Below are 12,564 nucleotides of genomic sequence, written 5' to 3'. Positions count from 1 at the left end.
TGTCATAAACTCATTCACATCTCCACTATATTTTTCATCTTATCATAAACTTTATGTAATTATTTTAAAATGAAGTATGTCAATTAAATTTTTTTTATGTCTCACATTTGAATACTTTTATTATTTTTTAATATTTTTATTTATTGTATATTTTTTTTTCATATGAGAATGTTTAATACTCTCAATTTAAGTGTTTAATAGCATAAACTTTTCATTTACTAGGTAATATAAAAAAGAAATTACTTATTATTATTAATTTTTATTTCATTTGAAGAACATTTTTGTTTCGCTAAAACAATTTTTTTTATTTCTCAACCATTGAGTATATATGTTGATATTTAAAAAGTTTTCTTAGATGTATTTTTCATCTTATCATGCCCTTAATTATACATTTGTTTTCCTTTGTGCAATTTCTTTCAATAGTCTCTCAAATTGTTTCTAAACATTTGTTAATTTTTTATTTGTTATTTATTATTTATTTTCATCATGTAGAATACTATTTCGATATATTTTATCTAATCATTTGTTATTTTATAACTCATTATCAATCTTACCGTAATTTTTTTCACTATAATTGTATAAATAATTTTTATTTACTACAATATAAAAATTTAATGTAATTGCCATGAATATTGTTTTATCACTGTCCAAGATATATTGGAGTTCAAAAGATACAAGATCTATGCTAAAATTTTATTATTATGTTTATTATTTGTTCTTTGCGTTATTTTGATCAAGTGATGTATTATAACTTTTATTAGTGTATATAAAAAAAGATTCATAAGAATTTAAAAAAAATTGAAGTAAACAAACATTTAAAATATATTTTAATTTGAATATTTGTTTTCCTTTTATATTTTTTTAAAATATTTTAAAATTTTATCAACTAGGTTTCATTAATGTTTGCAAATTTAATAAATATTTTGGTTCTCATAAAATTTTATTTAGTATTATTTATTTTAAAATATTTGATATCGAAGAAACATGAATATTTCATAATATTATATTTTTTTATTGTAATTTTTTATTATTTTATAAAAATTAATTAAAATTAATATTAAAATAATAAGAAAACGAGTAAGAGTATAAGTATAAAATTATATTCGTTACCCAGTAGAACCACAGATGAGACAAAATTTGATGTAAGGAGACATGCATGAATTCATGAAATTAAGGAAACATTCAGTGAGTTTTTATGGAATTGATGATCTGATTAATGCATTGCATTCATGTTCCTGTTTTGACCCAATGGGTATTGATATTTAGGAAGAACAAGAGAGGTGAATAATAAGAAGATATCAAGATTGGAGTACTTTATATTCATGTTCCTCCTTTCAGCTTTATGAGATTGCTACAGTCACTTTATGGACGTGGCGTGTTGAAATAGAAAATTTCATAATTCTTTATATAATTTTATTCAGACAAATAGACTTAAATTTATTGTATTATTTTATATAAAGTTTATTGAGATTTTTTTAATATTTACAAAAAAAAAGATTGATATTAATTGGGATTGTTTTGTCATCAATAATGACTATAATTATTAAGATTGATAATGATTATAATTATTTATATAACATTATTGATCGAAATGTTTTTGCTGTTTTTTCAATAGATGTGAATTAAAAGATTTTTTCATCTTGACAAAAAATTCTAGTTAATTTAGACTTTCCAGTCAAAATAAAACTAATGAAAACATATAAAAAAATATATATAAATTTAAAAGTACGAGAATGAATAAACATTTAACTTTTGGATAACTTTTAAAGTTACTTCATTTTAAATAATTAAATATTTTAATAAAGTTTTAATTTCTTTTAAAAAATATATTTTATTATAAAATATTTCCAATCTTTTATAAAAAATTTATCCAAAAGATTGCCTATCGATTGACCAAATACACCAACTGAAAGAAAGAAGATAGTTGTAGAATAAATTAGGATCGAAGGATTTGTGGGATTTTTGTTGACCAATCACTAAAATCCAATGAAAGGATTATGAATAAAACAAGAGAAAATTAATAGCAAATGTGTCAGCATTTATACAAAATTTGCTCTTATTATTAACCATCGACTCAATTACTCTCTGCATTTATGAGTATTAAATGCTTCACTCAGTTCTTTATTATCCTTCTCTTTGAACATGCATTGATATTTTTCTGGATATGATTGTTTTTAAACTTTCATTGTAAATTTTTTTTCTAATATAAAAGTTTTATATCTCTATTTTTATTAGTGTTTTATTTAGTTGTTAGCAAAAAATATATATTTTGAAGATATTTTTTTTTATTCTTAAGAAACTAAATTTATTCTTTATATTATGGCATATATTTTTAAAGAGAGATCTTATAAAATTTAAGTCTTGATCTTATGGTATAATATATGATTCATACAAGGAAGATGATCTTTATTTATATAGATTACCATTGAAGTTTTTCTATTATAATAAAAGCTCACAAAACTTTTAAAACCACTCTGAGGTAAAGGAAAATTTCATGTTTTAATTTATGAATAGTTGTACAAAAATATAGATAAAATAGGAGGTGTAACTATCACTTTTGCATAAACGCATTCAAATTTACTTGACAATGTAAAATAATTTCCCCTTCATTATTGGTTAAAGTTAAATCTTAAAATAAAACTTATTTGTCAAATAACCATTTTTTTTGTGATATACTATTTAAAATAACAATGGTCTATTTTTTTTTATTTTCACTTATTACTAATTAGGTTTGTCAATTGAAATAATATTTAATATGTTTAATATAGAGAGTGTTAATTCTAACTCAATCCTACAAAATCAATTTGTAAAGTGAGATTTGCACCCACTTATTTATATATATATATATATATATATATTCTAAGTTAACAAACACACCAAAGCATTTGTACCCACTTATATACTCTAAGTTAACAACACACCTCTGTCACACCTAGACATATACATATCGAGTGTTTTAACTTATGGATCTGATACTATGTTAAAAAGTAAATTTTAATTTTAACTCAACTTTACAAAATTAGTTTATAAGATGATGTTTTACACCCACTTATATACTCTAAATTAACCGTGAGACTTCCAACAAAACACAATTGTTTCTTAATAATAGAATAAACCCCAACACTTAAGATGGTGTAATATTTACCATGACTATAATATTTGTTGTATCCTATAAGGTACTAGATTAAGTTAATTCAAATATTGATCCTTTTTGTCCTATATTTTCTTAAAAAATAAATAAGTAAAATATTGACCTATATTTTGAAAAGATTCAATTTTTTTTTGTTGGACTTTTTTTTCTGTCTATTTATATTTAATCGTAAATGTTGTTTATGACTTATTATTAATTAAAGACAAAGGAAATGATAAGAAATAGTTAAATAATAAATGTTTATAACTTGAAAATATTTTAATTAATAATGGAACAAACATAAAATGGTCTTACTGATACATGAATCAAATAATAAATTCAAAGATAGATAATTAAAACATCTTGCATTTTATTTTGTATAATCAAACTTACATTATTTATTAATGGCAAAAAAAAAAAAAAACTGACTCACTAAATATTTAAGATGGTCAACCTAGTATGATAATCATTTATTAAACACAACCTCTCTGACAAGCACCCCTATTTACTCTAAACTTTTTTTTGATTTTTTGAACATAAAGGTCAAAAGTTGAGTAAGTAACAGTTCTTATAGAAAGGGTTTAAAGTAAAAAGATAACTTAAAAAAAGAAAGAACTATATCATGCAAGAACGATGGCAGAGATCTCTAACACTTTATCAATTCCTTATGACAGGGTTCTTGCCATCAGGAAAATGAATCAAAGTGGTGTTCTTGCATATAGGGCATTGGTGTTTATCCTCACTGATCATCAGATACATGAGACAATTAGGGCATCCCACTACTATAAGGGAAACAGCTTCAGGGTTATTATTAGGGTTTCCAAGATTGTTGTTGTTTTTGTCATCATCTTGGTTGAGCTCAGTGGACACACATGAGTTTGATGGTGATGCTGGTAACACTGATGGTAATGGAGTTGGAGATTGTGGTCTATTTTCAACAACCCTTGGTGGAGATAGGTTCAAATTCAAGCCAAGTTCTGCAACACTTTCATTTCTGTCACTCATGGTTCTCTGAGTATTTATATACCTTAAAAGTCCAGAAAAAGAGCAAGGTTTGGGTAAAGGTGATTAAAGTTATGAAGGGAAAAGAATGAAAAAGAGGAAGATGTGATATGTGTTAAGGGATTGACCTTATGCCTTTTTATAGAATGAAAATGGAGTGGTTGAGTTAAAGCAATTACTTTGGCAAAGAGAGAAATTTATTTCTTCTTCTATTCTCATGTCACTTTAATTTTATCGGTTGATGATTAATTGGTAATAAATAATTCATTAAGTTATTAGTATTCAATTAGGGAATGAATTAGAGATAACAATTTGAAATTTGAAATAAAAGATAATTGCAACATATGCAACTTACTCTTTTTTTTTTTTTTAATAATTATGTTAGGTTCACTCTATTTATTTATTTTTTATGACAAATGTTAGTTCTTAATTTTTGTTATTGGGGAGTTCTGATATAACCAATTTTATTTGTTCAAATTGTTAATAGAGGGATCGAACCCACGACATTTATTTTCCTTTTTTTTCATCTAACTATTATGTCACTTTATCACTCGTACTCTATTTATTTATGACTTGTATTGATTGAAGATACCGACATCTTATCGAATATTTAAGGTTGTTGACCGATGGAGGCATCCATTTATTAAATATAATTTTCGGGTAAAGAGAGGACTTCATTAATTTTTTTTATCACCTATTGCAACACTATAATTGTCCCTTTAGTCGTTATCTAATAATACTAAGTCACCTTATTACTTGTACTTTATTTATTTATGACTTGTATTGATTAAAGATACTAACATTTTGTCGAATATGTAAGATTGTTGATTGGATGAAGGCATCTATTCACTAAACATAATTTTCGACTAAAGAGATGATTTTATTAATTTTTTGGGTTAAATATATTTTTGGTCCTTGAAATTTTAGTGAAAATTTAAATTAGTCCCTACACTACAAAAAAATGTGTAAGTAGTGACAGTTATTTTTGTATTTTACGTCATTTTTAACCGTCGTTATTTACTTGAGCGACGTTTTCCAGAAACGTCGTAATTCTTGTCGTCACAAAATATAATGTGACAGTTTAAGATGAACCGCCGTAACAACCGTCATTTTATGCTATGTATACAATGACGATTTAATGAGGTAAATAATGTCAATTAAAACTAACATAATATTTTTAATAGAAAACAAAATTCAATGAAAAAATGACATTTAAAACTAATATTATTATCATTATATCATGATATTTTTAATTGTCACTATTATAATTATTTTTTAAATAAATTATGTCATTATCGTTATCAAGTGTCATGATTTTAATATTTAATTATTTAATTATTTATTATTTTTCACCTGCATTGATACTTTCTTAATTTAATAAAATTTATTTTTGATGATAATTGAAAATATATAAAAATTTATAATACTATAAAAAAAGAAATTAATAGACTAAATTATTTTATTATCAACATAACTGAATTACACCAAAGTACCAAAATATTCAATCATCCAAAAAACATTAAAATTTCATAAGATAATTATAAAACTTGTGGTGCTAATTCTAAGTTGTTTTGCTCCCACTTGATCTTCATATATTGTGTGGAGATGGCACACCACTTCTACCTGCAATGAAAAAAAAGTATAAAACAAATTATAAGAATGGTGTGTGCATAGAAAGAATATATTCACTTTTCCACCATCAAAGTTATCATTATTTAGCTAAGAGTATCAGGTCTTCCAAATATTAAAACTAAACCCAACTCAAAAAACTGCATTTTTAAACATTCCTATTTTTTATCTTTCCTAAATCAATTTGCTTAACTTCTTTTTATATAATTTAACTGTTTATAACAGTTTGGATAAGACCTTGAAATGATATACTATGAAACTGATATAAATGGAGGAGATAAACATTGGAAGAATGAGGATAATAACTAACCTTGGAAATAGATGAACACGCTTCTAGATTTTTTTTCCTCCTTGTCCCTTACCTGTTTTGAGAAGACAAATGAATCAACCAGATTTTCGATTCAAAACATATTAGATTAATGATAATTGACACTTGAAAGTAAACCATCTAATGTGATTGGTCCAATTCAATGAACCAAGTAATAACAATACCACACTATGATCAGATCCATATTCTAAATATTCTAAAGGGGTTATGAATTTTAGGTTTGGCTCTGTTACATTAATGGGTCAAGTGTCATTTGACATGCTTTAAGAAAATAATAAAAGTTAACCCATAAAAGACATTTCACATGTTATAGATTATAATTATTCTAAATAGACAAATCAAGTCTTTGTCAAAGACATTTCATAATATTAGTAAGCAATCATACTGATGTTATTGTTAATAATAATTTAGAAGAAATCCAACAAATAAAGGTCTAAAATGTTTCACTTCTAATCAAACCTTGGTTTGGGGTTCTATACAAATGGAAACATAACCAGATTTATTGTAAATACAATGTTAATAAGAATGATAAATACCGCAACATTTGATTGAATTACAAAATTCTCACCTCCAGGATATTTAGAGCCAAAGTCCCTCTACGTGTTTTCAGCAATCTCATTAAATACCCATTCTCTTAAAGAACGATCCCTTGTGACTTCAACCCATGAAATTTTATAAAGGAGATCGGTGCAAAGAATTTCTCTTTCATTCTTCATTTCTATTGTTGATATAACACATTCTGCAGAATCGAGGGTCAATAATATTAGCCATTTTAAAATTTAAGAAAGAAACATTTTGTCTTAAACTAAAAATTCCTTTGCCAAGCTAAAATCACAGCAATGTAAAACCCAAAACTAGTCTCAACCCAAAACACAATTAATGAGTCAACATTTCTGTCATGAGAGCACAACCAGAGCTAATTAACGAACAAAGCTAACACCATTATTCAACCATCTGTTATTACCTCTATTGTCATGAGAGCACAACCAAAGCCAATGAAAATGAAGAAAAACAAAACTGAAACGATTATTCAGAAGGCTTGATTATAAATTGGTATCATCATTGCTTCACAAGTGCTTTCTAATTCATATCATATGCGATAGAGAGGGAAGCTCACCAGAAAAAGCAGTGTCGATGTGTACTAACAACCCACCACGATCCCCTTCATGAAAACTTGTGAATCCAAGCCCTCCTTCCTTTCTGCCATCTCGTTTAGCTTTTTAACCTCGTTATCGCTGCTATCACCGTCGCGAGGCGTTCGGGACTACAGGGAGAACAATCTGATGATGATGATGACCGCTCCCTCTTCGGCTCCATCCACAAATCCCCTGCCAACGCCACCCTTCTTGTCCTCTTTCCACTCACCAACCTCCACCTTTTCTGATCTCTTCATCTCCTCACTGATGACAACGGGGTTAGGGTTTGTCAATTCATCTGCTCATAAGAACCAAATAATATTCGTTAGAAACTAATATAGATAAGTAGATGTTTAGGGTTTCGATGCTGGTGAGGTGGAGGAAGGGGCAATATCGGTGGTGGCGGTGGAGGAGTGGTCCTGGGAAAGTGAGAGTGAACTGAATGTGAAAGTTAGTGACTAAGTCTCCAAAATGTGAATTAGGAAATGCAAGGTTTTGGAGAGAAGCGTCCTGGAGGGTTGGGTGAGGCAGAAGGAGTGTTTGAAAACGAGAGGGGGAAAAATGTGGAGGCAATGTTAAAAGTTGAAAATTTTCAATCATGACAAGTGAGAGGGAAAGTAAAAAGAAAACTATCGACATTTATTAAAAAATGACGAATAAAAACGTCATGTTTTATCGATAAAATATGACAGTTCAAAAAATGACAGTTTAAAACGTTGTATTTTATAAATAAAATGTGACAGTCTTACAATTATCGTACTATATTGTAAAAAACGACAGTTTTAAATAACTGTCATATTAAAATTGTCACAATATACATGATTTTTTGTAGTGCTATGGGAAACCTTGAACCAATTTAGTTTCTCAACTTAATAAATGCGTGAATTTAGTCATTTAAACCAAATTTTATTAAGTTTATTTGACGGTTCAAACACATTTTATTGTAGTATTTTAGTTTGTTTACACCGTTTGACACATGTTCGCTTCAATGTTAACTGAGAAACATGTTTGAAACGTCAAATAAACTTAAAAGAAATTCGATTTAAAAGATTAAATTCACACATTTCTAAAAATGAGGGACTAAATTGGTTCAAGGTTTCCAAAAGGGACTAATTCCAATTTTCACTAAAAATTGAAGGACCAAAAACATATTTAACCCTATTTTCGTTAGGGTTAAATACGTTTTTGGTTCCTTAACTTTCAATAAATTTTGGAATTAGTCCATTTCGAAACTTTGAACCAATTTATTCATCTTTCGAAATACGTGAATTTAGTCCTTTTAATCAAATTTGATTAGGTTTATTTGATATTTCTTACGCATTTTAGGATTGTATTTGAGTTGTTTATATTGTTTGACACATTTTTTATTTTATTAAGTCAAATAAACTTAATAAAATTTGATTAAAATTACTAAATCCATGTATTTCGAAAGATAAAGGATTAAATTGATCCAAAGTTTCGAAATTAACTAATTTCAAAATTCACTGAAAGTTAAGGGAAAAAAACATATTTAAAGTTTTTCTTATCACCTATTACAACATTATGAATGTCTTTTAGTCGTTATCTAATATAGCCATTAAAAGAATTTCACTTGCACGCAAGTTCATTCATATATTGATTCTCTACATTTAAAATGATATGATCTAGCCGGCATGAATATTATTAGTTGAGAATTGAATATATCAACATATATTTTATTTGTGAAGACAAATGGGTAACTTTTATAAGACAAAAGTCTTAATATCGTAAGTTTTGTTATTTAACACCTAAGTTTTGATTATGGCAAACAAAAATAGTTTTGGTTTGTTTAATTAATATCACTTTCCTAATAACAAGTATTATAGACAAAATAAGTAAAGGTAATATTTGATCATGACCAAGACCAAATCCTTTGATAAATGTAAGTCACATTTAAAGTACAAGAAGCAATAATCGGTTTCTAATTATCTAATGTCTTAATATTAAGACTATGTGAAACAACAATATTTTCTTTCAATAATGAATCTATGTATGTAATACTAAAAATCACAAATATATTCAACATATCATCCCATATATTTCACTTATTTCAACCAATCAAAACATCATTCAGAATAATTAAATCATTACAAAACCAATTCATGTACATAAGTTTTAACATCCAAAACATAATAATTTGAATAATCTTAATATCCAATGAAATTCACATAATTAATATAACCTCATTCTCGTCCATAATAAATCATCACTTCCCATAATTTACTTAAATAATTGTTATGACATGTCTTTTACTTAAATGTTTACTTATCAATCTCATGTTTTTAATCTTCAACATATCATATTTCTCAATATAAATTTAAATTACTAAATTACGTTCCCTTATCATAATTTTTATATTTTTAAAAAATTGTTCAAAATTTTTATCGGAATTAGGAAAACGATAATTTGTTCTTGATAAATTTGATTCACAAATGTAATATATATCATTACAAACTTAGACTAGTAAAAATTCATTTATTCGGTTTGCAAAATCGCGTTTGTGGTAGTATTTAAATCTATGGAAATTTCAATTAAAAAAATTACATTTAGCTTAAAGAAGTTGTGATAATTGGACTTGGATCATGGATAGATTTTAACTTGAATTTACACATTGTTCTGTACTTACAAAATGTAGGTCTTATCTAAAGAAACAAATAAATTAATGTTGATTTGTATCCTTTTCCAAGTTCAAGTTTTAGTTTATTTTTATTTTAAGTTGACTTTATTTAAACACCTCTTTAGGATCTTATGGGATTAATCGCCCATTTTTTTAGGTTTTCATTTTAGTATGATTTTTTTTTATACATTCCATAGTTTTATATTATTTAGAAGTAAAATGTAATAAAATTTTGAGTTTCAAAATGAAATACGGTGATCATTTTAACAATGTTACCTTGACTTGATAAATAATAACTTTTCTTGTCTTTAAAAGAATTTTCGGAAACTTAAAAAAAAAAGTGTATTTAATTTATCAATCACATCGACCTTTAAACAATATAATATTATGTATTTTATATCTTTTTAATTTTCTTTTTTCTTAATGATTTTGTAGTGTACCTTCGTAAAAAGACTACACATGAATTGAATTTAAAAATTGAGTTGATTACATGGAGAAGATGTTACCGTTAACTTGGATTAATTATTTCTTTTATGCTTAACTTAAGGTATTTTCTTGAGATTGATTGATGCATCCGTTAATTTTGAGGTAAAATCAGATTAAATTAAGAATAAAATTAATCCATTAAAGAAAAAATAACTACAAATGGGTATTTGCATTTATTGAATTTTGTGATTATATTAATGTGGTAATTTCAAAATTAAATGAATTTTTGTTTTTAGCATCTTATAACAGATATAAGTCATACAAATTATCCGTTTGCACAACTTAGTCGGTGGTGAAGTAATTAAACATAAGTAACTATATAATATAAAACAGTTATTGAATATAGAATATTTATTAATTATAATAAATATTTGTTGACATCATATAATATACACAGATAGATTAGAAATATAATATTAATTAAAAAGTAAACATAATTAAATATAATATTCAATTTTATATATATATATATATATATATATATATATATATATATATATATATATATATATATATATATATATATATATATATATATATATAACATAAAAAATTTGAGTAAGTTAGGTCAACAAAAATATTAAATGTAGCATTTAGTTTATGAATACTAAACGTAACATATAATTTATAAATAGTAGTCGAAGATAAGAAATTATATATTTTAATAACAAAACAATGGAATTTTAGTAATTAATGATTATCTATTGATTTGATATAGAATTAATTATATTACTCATATGATTAATTATTTTTTGTAAAATTTAAATATTTGTATTAACTATCTGATTTAGATGCATGACTTACATTTTGTATCTAGATATAAGACTTTTTATATGAGTAATAATACACATAGTAAAATTGTTCTTCATTATCTTTTTTTTTATTTGTTTTTTTCTCTCTATTATCTATTATTAACTTGTTATCAGCATGATGCTCCAATCAACTGGGTTAGTTGGATCGTTTTTTTCTCTAAGGACAGTGTTCTGCTTGTCTCAATCCAACCTCTTCCTAATTCTTTCTACATTTACAATTTTATCTTATATTTTTATTTGTTGTGATAAATTTTTTTTGACTTTATCAATTTTCATCTCTATCTTATTATTATTATTATTATTATTATTATTATTATTATTATTATTATTATTATTATTATTATTATGTTTGATTTGATGATGATTATTATTACTATTTTATGTCCTAGTTTTAAACATGTCAAATCATGCAAAATTTGAATTTTTGACCTTTGATATTATAATTCAATATTAAATATTGAAATACATGTAGATGTAATGGATCTTGGTAATATTATTAAAGAAAGAAATAATTAAAACATCTCAGTAACTAATTTGCTTCTACAACAACAATACCGTGAAAAGATATTTCACTTTCATTCCTTGTGTGATTGAACAAAACAATGAAATTTTTAACGAAATTTTTTAAATATAATTAATTTTTATATTTGTTTTTTAAATATATATATATATATATATATATATATAATTATAATATTATATTAATAAATTCACATTCATGTTTTGTGATTAAACATAAGTAAATTAAATATTTATCACGTTTTTTTTTGTTTAAAAATATTTTATAAAACCTATTTTCAAATAGAAATGTCTTTTTTTAAAGTAATAATAATTATTACATTGTTTCAAATAAAGTCTTGTTATGAACTTTTACATCCTATAAGTTTATTAACTATTTGTCATTATATTAAAATTTAAATAATTATTTTACATTTTTAAATATAATATATATTTACCTATTATTGTTCATATAAACTCTAGTTTGTTTTCGTTTAATAACTTGGGTGTGTTCTCTCGTTCAAACTACATTTTTTTAATTCCTTTTTAAATTCAACTTTGAAAAGTTAAAATTTTCAGGAATGGTTTGAATATCTTCCAATCGTTTTTACCATATAGATATAATTAATTAGCATTCATGGATATTTTTTGAGAGACTCTAATATTGAAATTACATTTATACATTACAACAATTTCGTATTATGGTTTTTAATTGCTTACCTTTTTTATGTATATACATTTCAAAGTTTTTGAATGCCTTTTATTTTTAAAGAATGGTACTGATAAGTTAATTAATTTGATTTTCGTCAATGAGAACAATATAAATGATTTAATATTTTACATGCATATATTTGTTTAATTCTTTTTTCATAATAAATATAGTTTACTTATGTTTGTGGAAATATAAT

The 12,564-nt window shown here is 24.8% G+C and overlaps 1 long non-coding RNA gene and 1 pseudogene across 1 annotated transcript; both read right to left on the bottom strand.

Annotated features, from left to right (window-relative positions):
- Nucleotides 1–3,478: 3,478 nt before the first annotated feature.
- Nucleotides 3,479–4,225, bottom strand: LOC146884501 (protein GL2-INTERACTING REPRESSOR 1 pseudogene; annotated as a pseudogene).
- Nucleotides 4,226–5,573: 1,348 nt separating this feature from the next.
- LOC114190700 (uncharacterized) lies at nucleotides 5,574–7,773 on the bottom strand. Its single transcript, XR_003605840.2, has 4 exons — nucleotides 7,207–7,773; nucleotides 6,658–6,828; nucleotides 6,072–6,123; nucleotides 5,574–5,755 (listed from the first exon to the last, which is right to left on the bottom strand). It is a non-coding gene; the product is annotated as an uncharacterized LOC114190700 (long non-coding RNA).
- Between the last annotated feature and the right edge of the window lie 4,791 nt (nucleotides 7,774–12,564).

The sequence above is a fragment of the Vigna unguiculata genome, chromosome 7 (assembly GCF_037176805.1).
Source record: "Vigna unguiculata cultivar grain cowpea cultivar isolate G323 ecotype 2 chromosome 7, ASM3717680v1, whole genome shotgun sequence".
In the NCBI taxonomy this organism is placed as follows: domain Eukaryota; kingdom Viridiplantae; phylum Streptophyta; class Magnoliopsida; order Fabales; family Fabaceae; genus Vigna; species Vigna unguiculata.
Note: the sequence above shows the minus strand (reverse complement) of the source record. Positions and strands in the feature narration are given on the sequence as shown.